Genomic DNA, 11,565 nt, shown 5'->3' on the forward strand with positions numbered 1-11,565 from the left:
CGACAGAGGTCCAGGCTCGAGCTTGTAAATAAAGACCCTCTTGAACTTTCATCGGAATTGGCTCTTGGTGGTCTCTCGGATTGAACATTCGGCCACTACAACTGGTTTACTCCACTTAACATCCCCACGAGCCACTAGCTCCTTTAAGGTCAGGGACTGTTTAGTGTGAAATTCCTCATGTTTAAAATAGTATCCAACATATAGAAGATACCTAATAATTATTACTGAAAGAAGAATTCTTTAGGCCCGGGCATATGGCAGTCATTCCTTCTTTTCCACAGGAAGTTTGGCTATTAACATTTGCTCTATTCAGCTGTGATGGTCATGCCCAAGACGTTCATCTACTCAGTGTCATTGTCCTAATAAAGAAGGGTGGGTCGGAGGAGGTGATTTCTTGCCTATCCTTTTCTCAAGGAAAATAGAGAATAAATAAAATAGCCAGCAGTGGGATAGTACTTTGAAGAAACAAAACATGCACATTAAAGTCCTAGTATTATTTGGGATAAAGAGCCCACTGAAGGATATAACTTAGTAAAATAATGCGCTCACATTCACATATTAATTTTCTATCTTATAATTGATTTTAATGTAATTTTGAAAATTAAAAAGTATGCATATAATTAAAACAATACAACTAAGCTGGGTGCTGTGGCTCACATCTGAAATACCAGCACTTTGGGAGGCAGAGGTGAAAGGATTGCATGAGCCTAGGCAACAGAGTAAGACCTCTTTTCTACAAAAATCCAAAAATTAGTCAGGCGTGGGGATATATGCCTGTAGTCCTAACTACTCAGGAGGCAGAAGTGAAAGGATTCCTTGAGCCTAGGAGTTCGAGCCTAGGCAACAGAACAAGACTTTGTCTCTGCAAAAAAAAATAAAAATAAAAATAAAAAATTAGCCAGGTGTGATGGTGCATACCCATAGTCCCAGCTACTCGGGAGGCTGAGACAAAAGGATTGCCTAAACCCAGAAGGTCAAGGCTGTAGTGAGCTGTGATCATGCCACCATACTCCAGCTTGGGTGACAGAGTGAGCTCCTAACTCAAAAAATAAAAACAAAAACAAAATACCAATACAGCTATTACTAAGGAGTGAGATTATTGGGATTTTTACTTTTCTTCTGGGGTAGATACTATTATTATTATAGTACTTTTGAGCAATAAACATTTGCTACCTTTGTAACTGGAAAAATAAAGTTATTGCCACCGGACTCGGTGGCTCAGCCTATAATCCCGCGCCTTTGGGAGGCTGAGGTGAGTGGATTGCCTGAGCCCGCGGGTTCGAGACCCACCTGGGCAGTGAGACTTCATCTCTACAATAAATCAAAAAATCAGCCAGGCATGGTAGCGCATGCCTGTAATTCCGGCTACTCGGAAGGCTGAGGTGGAAGGATCGCTGGAGCCCAGCAGGTCGAGGCTGCGGTGGCCGGGAGCAGCCACTGCACTCCAGTATGGGTGACAAGGTGAGACTCCAACTCAAAAAAAAAAAAAGTTATTGCCATTCTGCAAATAGGAATATTAGACCTAAATCTGCAAAAGTTCGTAAGACATAATTGGTAAAACAGATATTAAAATTCCCCAAACACCCAGCATTATAAAGGATATCTATATATATACTTGCATTATTGTGTGGATTTTGAGTTTGGCTACTTAGCATATACTAATAAAATGATTAGGAATAATCTAACCATATTTGCCATAGTGTAAGCTAATGGTCATGAGAGGTTAAAAGGGGGAAAAAAGTAACATCCACTGTTAATGCAACAATCATGCTCTCCTAGATTGGGAAAACCAGTATACACAGTATCATCAATGGTTTTTTCCCACAGCACACAACCCAAATGACCTTAATAAGCGAATTAATTCCTGACTATGTGGGCCAGAAATGGTGGCTCACACCTGTAATCCCGGCACTCTGGAAAGCAGAGGTGAGAAGATTACCTGAGCCCAGAGGTTCGAGATCAGTCTGGGCAACTTGGCAAGCCCTCATCTCTACAATAAATCAAAAAATAAAAATAAATTAGCGGCGTATGATGGCACGTGTCTATAGTTCCAGCTATTTGGAAAGCGGAAGCAGAAGGATTGTCTGAGCCCAGCAGGTCACGGAGATGGTGCCACTCCACTCCAGCCTGGGCAACAGGGTGAGACTCCTACTAAAAAAAAAAAAAAAAAAAAAAAAAAAAAATCCCTGACCACGTGGTTTGTGGTGTGACTAAACTGTCTTTAAGAGGTAAAGCACATGTGTGCCACAGATGTGGCAGGAAAGTGTGTGACCTCTGTGTCAGTGTTCTCTCCGCCTCTGAATCTTTTCCTCTATGGCTCCCTATAATATTCATAAGAGGAGAAGGAAAAGACAACCTTAATTTGCTGCTTTGCCCTGGGGAAGATGAGCAGAGCCTACTCTGAGCACCTTTTTCTTTGTCCAACCAGAGCCAGAGACCTCTAACTAGAGTTTCTGCCTGTTCTTTGCTGTGACTTCCTGTACCTTACACAGCTCAGTTCATCTCCTCACTTGAGCAGTACTGTCTTCAAAATACATCATTACAGACACAAAAGAGAACTGCCACATGGAATCATTAGTATTTGTGTTGACTCCATCAGGTGGGAGAATTTTTAAGTTGGAGTCTCACTCTGCCGCCCAGACTGGAGTGCAGTAGCCGCTCCCGGCCACTGCAGCCTCGACCTGATGGCCTCCAGCAATCCTTACGCCTCAGCCTTCCAAGTAGCTGGAACTACAAGGGCGCGCTACCACACCTGGCTAATTTTTGATTTGTTGTAAAGATGAGGTCTCGCCAAGTTGCCCAGGCGGGTCTCGAACCCGCGGGCTCAGGCAATCCACTCACCTCGGCCTCCCAAAGTGCTGGGATTACAGGCTGAGCCACCGAGCCCGGCCTGAGGATCATTTTCTTCCGAGATATCTTGTCTGAATAAAGGTAAGCCCTGCTGTCTGAAACGCCCGTTAATTAAGACCTAGGATGGAGTCCCCCTGGATTTTCCAGAGGAGTGTAACTAGTGGCTTCATTAGGTGTGGCTTGGCTTCTGGTGGCTTGGCTTCTGGCCCACAGCTTGCTTTAGCCTCTCCCCGGCAGGAACCTTCATCACCAGTCTGCAAGCCTGCTGGGGCCTGGGCCAGCCCAGGTGAATCCTGAAAAGAGCTGCCCATTTCCACTGGCAGGAAAATGATCTTGCAAATGTTGTTTCTGTAGCAGAATAATCTGATAACAACTTAAGCTGGGGTTTGGAGCACCACATAGAGAATGCTGTGTTCCCTAGCAATGAAACCTTAGTCTTTTTGCACTGAATACAGTATAACTTTCCAGTGGTCTCAAGACCCAGCATTTTTATTTACTACAAAAGAGTCAAACATGTCACTTCATTCTGTTTCTCCTTAGATACCGGAAGGGCTTAATTCAATTCCAAATCACCACAATGCCTTCTCCAGGTCATCTTGCTTCTTTTTCTTTTCTTTCTCTCTTTTTTTTTTTTTGAAGACAGGGTCTTTCTTTGTCATCCAGGTTGGAGTGCAGTGGCACAATTAATAGCTCGCTGCAGCCTCAAACTCCTGTGCTCAAGCGATCCTTTTGCCTCAGCCTCTTGAGTAGCTAGGACTACAGGTGTGCGCCACCACATCCAGCTAATTTTTTAAAAAGGAGAGAGGGAGGGAGGGGTTATAAGGGGCACCCACTGGGTACCACGTTCACTACTAGGGAAAGAAAGGGCTCCCTAGAAGCCCAAACCTCACCTTCGTGCAATTTACCTATGTAACAAATCCTCACATGTACCCCACAACTCTAAAATTAAACACAGCAACAACAAACATTTTTTAAAGATTGAGGTCTCACTATGTTGCCCAGGCTGGTCTTAAACTCCTGGCCTCAAGCCATCCTCCTACCTCAGCCTCCCAAAGCTCTGGGGTTACAGGCGTGAGCCCCCACACCCCACCTTGATTTATTTTCCTTCCAAACACTTATCTACCTACTGCACACATTTTGGTAAGTAGAACATCCAGACTCACATGTTACATCACTGCCGTGTGTAGAAAACCTTATTTCTCCTGCCTATTGAGTTGCAAGCTCCTGGAGACAGGAACACTGACGTATTTATCCTTTATTTCCCCTCAGCAAATGATCAGAATAAAGATGCCCCAGAATGCATCAATAGATAATTGTTCAAAGACAAAGTGAAGTAAGATTAGCCTTTGCCTACCAAAGAGAAAACTAGTGAGATCTAAGATAATGAAAATGTGGGGTATTTTCAAAAGAAAAAAACCATTTCAGTTGGTCATTGTTTATCTGTGTGTGGTTCATCTACTTGGTAGGTATCCACTCCAATTTAAATTGCTAACTGGATATCAAACCCCCAGCTCCGCTTTGGTCGGTCATTTCCTACCACTTGGGTGGCTTTTGTGCCTGAGAATGCCTAAGCAAACCTTCAGGAAATGGAGAGGCCAGGCAGAAAAAAAAAAAAATGGAAAATAGTACTGGAGCAGGGTTAGGAGAACTAGTTTTTTATTCTTGTTGCATAGAAAAAGGCAGAACAGACTGTCCTGGTTCCTGAATAAGCCACACACTTGACATCACCAATGTTTCTGTGCCCTGCTGTGCCTGGCAAAACCTGCTCCTCTCTTAAATTCAGACTCAGATCTAACCTCCTCTGTGAAGCTGTGCAACAGCCTCAAGCAGAATTAATCATGTCCTGTCAAACTCTCTGTCTTGTCTGTTCACAGTGCAGTAACAAAATGCCATAGAAGAAGGAAGTGGCTTATAAACAACAGAAATCTATTTCTTACAGTTCTGGAGACCGGGAAGTCCAAGATCAAGGTACTAGCAGATTTGGTGTCTGGTGAGGGCCCACTTCTGGTCCATATATGGCTGTGTCCTCCCATGGCAGAAGGGGTAAGAGAACTCCTCAGAGCTGCTTTTATAAAGGCACTAAACCCATTCATCTAGGTGACCTAATCACTTCTGAATGCCCCACTTCTTAATATCTTTACACTGGAGGTTAAGATTTTAACATGTGAATGGGGAAGGGGACACACAAGCATTCAGTCTACAGCATGCTGTTAGGTTAGTATAATGCTGTAACTGGCTGTCCATGTCTTTCTTTATATTAAATTGTGAAATTCACTGAGTTGTACAAGGAATTTATTCAAGATAATAAAAAAAAATTTAGTTTCTTACTTATGTGAGAATAATTGAGGCACAGAGAGTTTCAGTGGCCTATTCAAAGACCTAAACCAAATCAGTAATAATGTATGAACAGACCCCACTGCTTCTGACTCCTGCATCACAAGCATTCAACCGCCTGAATGTGTCTCAGTGAAAGAAAGTCCATCAGCCATGAATGAAAAGAAAGAATTAGATGAGAAGAGGGTGCCTGTCTGCCTCTGAGCTGCTGATGGACTAAGAATCCTGGCTTGCTGTGATGACCCAGAAACGCTACCAGAGCCTGCTCTCCCAGGACACTCCATCAGGGCTCTCCTAAAGGGACCCAGAAGACCCACTCCACTCCCCAGTGTGGCCCTTTCCACAGTTTGAAGTCGTGGTTTAAAATCAGTAGCAAATCTGGTTTAAAATCGTTCGTTCTTCCATAGAGGAGCTGCATTTGAAGTCACTCTACTCAGCTCAGATCCATAGCTGTGATCTATCACCCAGCATCAGCGTTCAGCTCCGATACATTGCAACTACCCACCTGCCTACCCTGCAGTGTCTACAGAGGTTGTGATGATTTACCACTCAGAATTACCTTAGCTCCAAGATCTCAGATTTGAAATTCCTCCTCCCTGACCACATTTCTGACTTCCATGTGTAATGTTTCCTCACACCTGCTGGACACAGTCACAGGGTGCCTCATAACCTCCAGTCTTCCACCCATTCTCTCTTAGTCCACTGGCTGCATGTGGCCCTCTGTCACCCCCCACAAACCTGCCCAGTGTCACTTCTATCTCAGTCAGAACTCCTCACCCTCCATCACCCATGCCTTTGCTGGGTCTGCCTGCCTGGCTTCACCTTGATTACGTCTTTCATTTTTTTTCCTCACTAGGCACTGTGTATCTCTATAGAAATCCATTACATGTTATAAAACCATTAAGAATTCATGCATTTATCCTCAACAAGTCTTAACTATATCCATCTGCATGTCCCCATCACACCTTAAACATTGTATGTTCAAAACTAAGCTTCTCCTGACATACCAAGTTCTATTATTGGTGTGACCAATTTCCTAGTAACCAAGAATTGAAATCAAGAGTGAAATTTGAGGACCAGGCTCAGTGGCTCATACATGCAATCGTTGCATTTTGGGAGGCCAAGGTGGAAGGATTGCTTGAGCCTAGGAGTTCAAGAACTTCCTGGGCAATATAGCAAGACCACATCTCTACCAAAAAAAAAAAAAAAAAAAATCGACAGTCACACACCTGTACTCCCAGTTACTCAGGAGGCTGGGGAGGGAGGATCACCTGAACCCAGGAGTTCTAGGCTCTGGTAAGCCGTGATCGTGACTTCAGTCTGGATTAGAGAGTGAGACCCTGTTAAAAAACAAAAAAAGAGTGAAATTCACTTCCTTTCCTTCCTTCTTCCCTCAACTCCCAGTGATCAAATCCTTATTTATTTATTTTTAAAATCAGCATATCTAAAATCCACCCTTTCTTTCCCCTGCAGACCCATATGCTTTCCCACTTACACTAATGGCGATAACCTCTTAACTGACCTTGGATCCTTCAATTTCTGCTCTAAGTTCCATCTTATTTGATTTGGCTAAAATTCGGCCCAGACCCAAAGTCACTGGCACTAGTCACCTCTCTGCCAACTAAAGCTTACACTCCTGAGCCTGGCAGTCAAAGCCTTCCATGACCTACCCTCATCTGCATCTGCAGGCATCACCCACTGCTTGATTTTCATGCAGAGTCAAACAGAGTAAACAGCTGGGTGTAATGACTCTATCTGTAATCCCAGCACTCGGGGGAGACCAAGGTGGGAAGATCGCTTGAGTCCAGAAGTCTGAGATCAGCCTAGGCAACATAGCAAACAAAAAAGAAAATTAGCTAGGCATGGTGGCACACACCTGTAGTCCCAGCTACTTGGGAGGCTGAGGCGAAAGGATCACCTGAGCCCAGCAGGTTGAGGCTGCAGTGAGTATCCTGCCGCTGTATCTAGCCTGGGCGATAGAGTGACAATCTGACTTGAAAGGAAGGAAAGAAAGAAGGAAGGGAGAGAGGGAGGGAGGAACACCAGAGAAAGTAAAATAGAACATGTCAGGGTAGACCCTGGATGTTAAAGATAAGTACGGTCATGAAATTCCTGGTTTCTAGAATAAAATCTATTTCTTACCAAGGGTTGTATTAAAGTTTGAAAAATACTTATCTATAACGTTTGCTGTTTCTAAACATGCAAACTGTGTGCTGTGACTTTCTAAACTGTGACTTTTTTTTCTTTATTTTTATTGTATGAAAATTTCAAGTATTCATAAGCGTATAGAGGATAATATAATAAGCACCTGTTTGTCACATCTTAACATGTCACTTTTCAGGTTTTACAATATATATGTATGTAGACATGTATGTGTGTGTATCTATGTGTATAGAAATCTTTGAGTGTGTGTACCTATCTATTCAGCACCATCTCCTTCTCTTTCTGTCTCTAAAACAGAAACAACTGAAACCTCCCTCCTGTGTCTACCCATTTCCTTCTCTCCCTTCCCAGCAGCAGTCTCTAGGCACTGAATGGGGTGGTTTTTATTCCCACTGTTTTCACATGAAAAAATTATGAAATTTTAAAGTTATAAATTTATGTATAATGATACAATAAAAATATATGAGACTATTGCCTATAAACAATATATATTTTTCTGGATATTTTTAACCTTGATTCAAATTTTGTGCCTAACATCTTCAGTATGCTTTCATTTCATATATGTTTTGTGTTTTTTCCACGTGAATTGCAACTTGATTCTCTGGTCGGCTCATTTTCTGTGCTGAATATTTTCCATTGTGTGAATATACCACAATATATTTGTCCATCCTCCTGTGGAGGGACACGGAGGGTGTTTCTAGTTATTTGCTATGACAAACTAGGGGACAGTGTAGTCTTCTTGGGTATGTCCATGACATATATGACCTTTTCAGGCTATGTTGCTCAGGCTGGTTTCGAACTCCTGGCCTCCTGGCCTTTGCCCAGGCTGTTCTCTTTAACCTGGAATGGCTTCCTCTTTATCTCTACCTCAGAAAAATGTTACCCATCCCTGAAGGCACCTCTCAGATGCCAGTTTTTCCATGACTTCCAACTCACCCAGTATCTTCCATCAATTCTTCGGCAACTTTCAGTTTGTATAACTTAAGTGACGCCATCCTATACAACCTCTTCCTATAGGAACCTAGGAACTCCCTAGTGGGTCATAAGTTTCTTAGGGACAGGTGTTGTGTTACATGGCATTAAATTCCCTCTCCTCTCTGCTTAGAGCCTCGCAGAGATATTTGCCCAGAGTGGACCCTCAACAACTTGGCTTCCCTTTTTTTGCTACTAAGTACTGCTATCACCATGATCTAATATATATCTCATGATAATGGTATACACCTAAGAGCTGATACACTCCCATGTGCTATCTTTTCAGCATGGGGGTAAAGAGATACCTATCTGTAGCATGAACACTATATGTTGGGAGAAACCAGAGGTACGGGACACCATGAACTCCCCAGTAGCTGGGCTGAATGATCATGAGCAGCTGCCTACATGTAAAGATAAAAGGAAAATATTTTTCATGCTTTTTAATTTTATTTATTTATTTTGTACTTGCCATACACTGTTTTTAAAATTTTTCCTATTTAATAGACAATGGCCTCTTGCTATGTTGCTCAGGCTGGTTTCGAACTCCTGGCCTCAAGTGATCCTACTGCCTCAGCCTCCCAAAGTGCTGGGATTATAGACATACACCTCTGTGCCCAGGACCCTACTTTTTTTTATTGTTAAAGCATCCAAGATACTATATTCATACCAGTAATTTTGTAAGAATTTTGTTCAGAATTAAAAGAAATCAACCACTGGGTGAATAAAAATACCACCAAAAATTGGAGTGGGGACATTTTTCGAGATTGGTGTGGTGCTTTGGCAGACAACTGATGCTTATTGCTGTTTGCGTGAAAAGGACTTATAGAGGGAATCAGTTCCTCCCTTCCCCACCTAGTCCCTGTGACCTCAGCAATGATTCTACAACTTTAGCCTGACGTGAGAGTCACTGACAGCTGTGTATGTTCTGAATGGCCACCAGCACAGCTTCAGGATCCTTGGCCAAGGGACAAGACTGTGGAAGAGCAAAGGTGTCTGTCCAACCACAGATGTTAACCTCCTCCCAAAGTTCAGTGAGGGGAGGAGGTGGAAGAAACCCCTTCCTGATTCCGGAGTAGAGATTCATGCACACTGCGGTTCTTGTTTGTTAGACCTGGAAAAACGAAGCTAAAAAATGGCATGTGGGGGAAAAAATCGGTTCAAATATCCAATGCCACAAACCTCTTTCATTTTTTCATGAGTACAAAGTATTGGCTTAAATGATAGCCAGTTGATACCTGTTTATACCAGTCTCATAAATTGGTAATAAAACATGTCCAGGTCACAGGATTTTTCTAGACAGCTCACCATTCCATGCCATACGATCCATCAGATAAAGAATAACTGAAATAAGTACTTTTAAGCTGCCCTCCCTAAGTTGACAGGAAGGTCAGATGAAGCCTTGAAAATCCTAGTCTTATGAAGGAGTTTACACTTCATATTGGAGGCCAGGCATGGTGGCTCATGCCTGCAAGCCCAGCACTTTAGGAGGCTGAGGTGGGAAGATGCTTGAACCCAAGTAGTAACACCCTGTCTCTACAAAAAAATTAAAAAATTAGCCAGGCATGGTGGTGTGCACCTATATTCCCAGCTACTCAGGACGCTGAGGCAGAAGGATTGCCTGAGCCTAGGAAGTCGAGGCTGTGGTTTGCCACTGCACTGCAGCCTAGGCAACAGTGAGACCTCAACTAAAAAAAAACAAAAAACCTCATTCTGGAAATGAATGTCTTCTCATCTTCCAAGGCACTAAGACTTCTCAGACTAAACAACAACATGCAGACTTAGGAGTAACACAAACAACAAAAATCAAATTCCTGGTATTTGCTTCTAGGTTATAGCTTGATTTTAGAAAAGGTCACATATAAGAACAACCATTTCTCCTGACTGTAACCTAACCTCAAGTCTCAGATGACATCTGATTAGAATCTGTGCAAGTGCCACCTGAGTGCCTGGATTGTTTTTCCAATTCATCTGAAATGTCCGCGTTCAGTTTCTACATCAGTTTCCCATCAATGTATACTTTACAGATAGATACCATCAGATCATCACTTGGGTGCTGCCACAGCACCCATGGGCCCTGGAAGATTTAGACACAGATTGTAATAGCAGCCAAGAGACAAACAACTCCTTCCAGTCCATGCTCAAATCTCACCTTTTCAAGGAGACTCTCCAATCCCCCAAGTGATTTAAGTCTGCATTTGAGCCGGGCTTGGTGGCTCAGCCTGTAATCCTGCGCCTTTGGGAGGCTGAGGTGAGTGGATGGCCTGAGCCCGCGGGTTCGAGACCTGCCTGGGCAACTTGGGGAGACCTCATCTCTACAATAAATCAAAAAATTAGCCGGGTGTGGTAGTGCACGCCTGTAGTTCCAGCTACTCAGAAGGCTAAGGCGGAAGGATCGCCAGAGCCCAGCAGGTCGAGGCTGCGGTGGCCGAGAGCGGCCACTGCCCTCCAGCCTGGGCGACAGAGTGAGACTCCAACTCCAACTCCAAAAAAAAAAAAAAGTCTGCATTTGTGCCCTCCCCAGCACCCCAGAGCCCCAACTCAAATCTATTTTTTTTTCTGTTGTCCGTACTTTGTTTTTTGTACTATTTATCATCTATATCTTAACATATTATTTTCTTTTTCATACTTCTTAAAATGCTGACAAAATACACATAACATAAAATGTACTATCGTAGCCATTTCAAGTGTATAATTTAGTAGTGTTTAAGTACATTCACAGTGCTGTGCAACCAATCTCCGGAATTCTTCATCTTGTAAAACTGTAACTCTACCCATTAAATACCTCCCCATCTCCCCGTACCCACAACTGCTGGCAACCACCATTCTGCTGTCTCCATGAATTTAAAGTAGAGAACACTACTCTGGGTACCTGATATAAGTGGACTTATACAGTATTTGTCCTTTTGTGACTGGCTTATTCCACTTACCATAATACTTTCAGGGTTCATCCATGTTACAGCATATGTTAGAATCTCCTTCCAAGGCTGAATAATATTCCACTGTATGTAGATACCATTCTTTGCTTATCTACTCATCCACTGATGGACACTGGGTTGTACTTTTTGGCTATTGTGACTAATGCAGCTATGAATATGGGTGTATAAATATCTCAAGACACTGCTTTCACTTTTTTTTAATATATACCCAGAAATGGGATTGCTGGGTTTTATAAGTTTCAATTTTTAAAGGAACTGCCATAGTGTTTTCCATAGAAGCTGTGCTTTTTTTTTTTTTTTTTTTTTTTTT

The 11,565-nt window shown here is 42.8% G+C and overlaps 1 protein-coding gene across 2 annotated transcripts in view; it reads right to left on the minus strand.

Annotated features, from left to right (window-relative positions):
• Positions 1–11,565, minus strand: part of PAQR8 (progestin and adipoQ receptor family member 8) — a 29,610-nt gene that overhangs the window by 11,705 nt on the left and 6,340 nt on the right. The window contains exons 1-2 of one of the 2 annotated variants that reach the window (XM_008052579.2): positions 6,855–6,946; positions 6,414–6,524 (exon numbers count right to left, since the gene is read on the minus strand). The gene's annotated coding sequence lies outside the window, so the exon portion shown is untranslated. Of the gene's footprint in view, positions 1–6,413; positions 6,525–6,854; positions 6,947–11,565 lie in introns of those variants that run through there. The other variant, XM_021709779.1, reaches the window with a different exon arrangement.

This window comes from Carlito syrichta, unplaced genomic scaffold (assembly GCF_000164805.1).
Source record: "Carlito syrichta isolate Samal-C Ts95f unplaced genomic scaffold, Tarsius_syrichta-2.0.1 Scaffold282660, whole genome shotgun sequence".
In the NCBI taxonomy this organism is placed as follows: Eukaryota; Metazoa; Chordata; class Mammalia; order Primates; family Tarsiidae; genus Carlito; species Carlito syrichta.